The following is a 4,763-nucleotide window of genomic DNA, read 5'->3' as shown; positions in this document are numbered from 1 at the left end:
TCTTTTTTGACTGGCTGTTGGAGGTGCCCTCCGTGATGACCTTATAGGGCATATAGAAATAGGGTATCTGCCTCCATTTCCAAACACTACTGGGGAGATTTATGAAAATGAAAGAAAATCTGTCATTGCGCATAGGTACCAATCACAGCAATACTTAAAATTTTTAAGAGCTGAACATAAAATGAAAGCTATGTTGTGATTGATTGCTACGGGCAGGAAAAGACAGGGTCTCATAAACGTTCTCCTTAGGTTTTGTATTTCTGCTCCAATCACATTTGCTATTGTAAAGAGTGAACACTTTTTGAACAAGTCTACATCTTGTTCCTGCTTTAGAGGGGTTGTCCAGACATTAATATTGATGACCTGTTGAATAGGAGGCAGCACTCCATGTGAGCACCGCTTTCTCTTCAATGCGCTGCACTTCTTATCAGGAGACACATTTGTAGTGTAATCACGTGGAAGTGGCACTCGCATGGAGCGCCGTCTCCTCTTCAAACAGCGGATCGGCCCTCGGACCCCCGCCAATCAATTATTGATGACCTATCCTGAGGATAGGTTGTGAATATTAACGGCTGGACAACCAATTTAACCACTTGCAGATGTCGTTTAAGGTGTAATCCCAACTGGGAACTTTATGGCATATCTCTAGCATATGCCATACAGGTCAGATATGTTTGGTTTCCAAAATGGGCCGCCGATGTGAAGGGAGAGCAAGCTGTGCATGTGTGCCCACTCTCCATAGTCCCATAGCAGTGAATGAAGAGGATGCCACGCATGCACGGTGTGCTCTCCTTTCACTTTGGGATCCTGTACTGGAGATAGGAGCGGGTCCCACCTCTGGGATCTGTTCCTATCTGACATTTATGGCATATGCAAGTGATATGCCTTAAATATCTTAGATGGGACAACCTCTTCAAATGTCCATCACGTCCACATGTAAATCTACGAGAACTTTTCAGAAGGTCTTTGCAGTTGTCTGAAAATCGCGCAGGAGCGGTGAGTGTTGTCAGTGACGGCCAGACACACCATAGAGAAGGCAGAGACCGTTTACAATCTTCATTGCACGGCGCTCAGACCTGCCTGTGTGAATCCGGCTTCCAAGTTTTCCAGTGCTGCAGTACTCTTCCGGCTAGAAATATTTCTTTAACCCCTGAATGACCATCTGTTTTTGCCTTTCCATGTTTAATCAGCCGTAATATTTTATTTTTTTTTTTCATTGACATGGCTGTGGAAGGACTAGTTTTATGCGGGAGAAATTGAACTCTTGTTTTCTTACTGCCGGACTGCTTTGTAATTTACTTTTTTTTTTTTGTGTTGCAATTTGACATTGCTTCCCCCCCCCCCCCTCTTTTTATTACACTGCACATATTTCACACTGAATAACCTGTTAAATGAGTTGATTTGTTATTTCAGTATGCTCAATAAAATGTATTTTATGAAAACTAATCGCTCAAGTTTTTTTTAAATTATAAATGTTTAAATTACATTTTAATAATATCCCATTAACCCCTTAAGGACCAGGCTCATTTTCACCTTCAGGACCAGGCCATTTTTTGCAAACCTGACCAGTGTCACTTTAAGTGCTCATAACTTTAAAACGCTTCGACTTACCCAGGCCGTTCTGAGATTGTTTTTTCGTCACATATTGTACTTCATGACACTGCTAAAATTGGGTCAAAAAAGTTAATTTTTTTGCATAAAAAAAAAACATTTTTTACCAAAAATTTTGAAAAATTAGCAAATTTCAAAGTTTCAGTTTCTCTACTTCTGTAATACATAGTAATACCCCCCAAAATTGTGATGACTTTACATTCCCCATATGTCTACTTCATGTTTGTAGCATTTTGGGAATGATATTTTATTTTTTGGGGATGTTACAAGGCTTAGAAGTTTAGAAGCAAATTTTGAAATTCTTGAGAAATCTTCAAAATCCCACTTTTTATGGACCAGTTCAGGTTTGCAGTCATATTGTGAGGCTTAGATAATAGAAACCTCCCAAAAATGACCCCATTCTAGAAACTACACCCCTCAAGGTATTCAAAACTGTTTTTTCAAACTTTATTAACCCTTTAGGTCTTCCACAAGAGTTGATGGCAGATGGAGAAACAATTTTGACATTTCTATTTTTTGGAAAATTTTCCAATATAATCAATTTTTTCCAGGAGTAAAACAAGGGTTAACTGCCAAACACTCAAAATGGGTTGCCCTGATTCTGTAGTTTGCAGAAACACCCCATATGTGGTCGTAAACTACTGTTTGGCCGAACGGTAGCACATAGAAGGAGGGGAACACCATATGGGTTTTGGAAGGCAGATTTTGCAGGACTGGTTTTGTTTATACCATGTCCCATTTGAAGCCCCCTGTTGCACCCCTAGAATAGAAATTTCAAAAAAGTGACTCCATCTAAGAAAGTACACCCCTCAAGGTATTCAAAACTGGGTTTACAAACTTTGTTAACCCTTTAGCTGTTCCACAAGAGTTAATGGCAGATGGAGAAACAATTTAGAAATTTCTATTTTTTGGAAAATTTTCCAATATAATCAGTTTTTTCCAGGAGTAAAACAAGGGTTAACTGCCAAACAAAACTCAAAATGGGTTGCCCTGATTCTGTAGTTTGCAAAAACACCCCAAATGTGGTCGTAAACTACTGTTTGGCTAAACGGCAGGACATAGAAGAAGGGGAACGCCATACGGTTTTTGGAAGGCAGATTTTGCTGGACTGGTTTATTTACACCATGTACCCTTTCAAGCCCCCTGATGCACCCCTAGAGTAGAAACTCCATAAAAGTGACCCCATCTAGGAAACTACGGGATAAGGTGGTTGTTGTTTTGGGACAATTTTTGGGGTAAATTAGATTTTTGGTTGCTCTATATTACTCTTTTTTGAGGCAATGTAACAAAAAAATGTAATTCTAAAATTGTTTCTACATTCGCTATTTAGTTTTGTGGAACACCTAAAGGGTTAACATAGTTTGTAAAGTAATTTTTGAATACCTTGAGGGGTGTAGTTTCTTAGATGGGGTCACTTTTTTGGAGTTTCTAGTCTAGGCTACATCAGGGGGGGCTTCTAATGGGACATGGTGTAAAAAAAAAAAAAAACTGTCCATCAAAATCTGCCTTCCAGAAACCGTATGGAGTTCCCTTCGTTCTATGCCCTGCCGTGCGGCTATATAGCCATTTACGACCACATATGGGGTGTTTCTGCAAACTACAGAATTGGGGCAATAAATGTTTAGTTTTGTTTGGCTGTTAACCCTTGCTTTATTACCGGCAAAATGGATTTAAATTTAAATTTTGCCCAAAAATAGGTGTTTTGGCACCGTTTTTATTTTATATTTTTAACACCGTTCATCCGAGGCGTTTGGTAAAAAGTTATTTTTATAGCGACGACTTTTACGCACGCGACGATGCCCAATATGTATGGCTCTCAGACTTTGGAGACACTAAGCAGGCATCCTAAAACTGCGGCCCTCCAGATGTTGTAAAACTACAATTCCCACCATGCCCTGATGATGGCTGTAGGTTGTCTGGGCATGCTGGGAGTTATAGTTTTACAACATCTGGAGGGCCGCAGTTTGAGGATGCCTGCACTAAAACTAATATTTTTTGGGAAAAGAAAAATTGTTTTCGTGTCTCCAAAGTCTGAGAGCCATAGTGTTTTATGTTCTCTAGTGAACTGTTGGGGATTATAAAAATTTAGTACTCCATGGAAGTGTGATACTCCCTGAAGCAATCGATAATGCAGAGGCCCGGATGATCGGGGCACGTGTCACATTGAGTTGTGGTGTCCTTCCGTATCCCCCTCTTGTGACACACTGCACTTTTTTTGGGTTCGTCCCTTCTTTCCAGTATGGGGGACCACACCTGGAAAGTGTTGGCCAGGGACGATCCGGGCGCCTCCAGTTCCCGAGGTACTCCGGCCTGCTCTTTCCCGGTCCGAAAAGATCAGGTCTTTGAGGACTGCCTCATAGAATTGGAGGAATGTCCCTGTGCTGCCAGCGCTTCGGGATAGTACAAAAGAGTTGTACATGGCAACCTGCACCATGTAGACCGCAACTTTTTTGTACCATGCCCGGGTTTTGCGCATGGCGTTATATGGCGTGAGGACTTGATCAGAGAGATCAACTCCTCCCATATACCGATTGTAGTCGACGATACAATCGGGCTTGAGGACCGTTGCCGCGGTACCTCGCACAGGGACTGGGGTGGTGCTGTTACCGTGGATTGTGGACAGCATAAGGACATCCCTCTTGTCCTTATACCTGACCAGCAACAGGTTTCCACTGGTAAGTGCACGGGTCTCACCCCTGGGGATAGGTACCTGGAGGGGGTAGGCAGGGAGGCCGCGTTGATTTTTCCGCACGGTCCCACAAGCGAACGTGGATCTGGCGGCAAGGGACCTGAACAAGGGAATGCTGGTATAAAAGTTGTCCACGTACAAGTGGTAACCCTTATCCAGCAGTGGGTACATAAGGTCCCACACGAGTTTCCCGGTAACACCCAGAGTGGGGGGACATTCTGGTGGTTGAATCCGGGAATCTCGCCCCTCGTACACACGAAATTTGTAAGTGTACCCTGAGGTACTCTCACAAATTTTGTATAGCTTCACGCCATACCTCGCCCGCTTTGTGGGAATGTATTGGCGGAAACTGAGTCTCCCCTTGAACGCAACGAGAGACTCATCAACCGCGACCTCCCTTCCAGGTACGTAGGCCTGCTGAAATGTGGCCCCAAAGTGATCGATGACCGGCCGTATCTTGTAC

Source organism: Bufo gargarizans, chromosome 6 (assembly GCF_014858855.1).
Source record: "Bufo gargarizans isolate SCDJY-AF-19 chromosome 6, ASM1485885v1, whole genome shotgun sequence".
Taxonomy (NCBI): domain Eukaryota; kingdom Metazoa; phylum Chordata; class Amphibia; order Anura; family Bufonidae; genus Bufo; species Bufo gargarizans.
The sequence above is the reverse complement of the archived record's forward strand: the minus strand, read 5'-3'. Positions refer to the sequence as shown.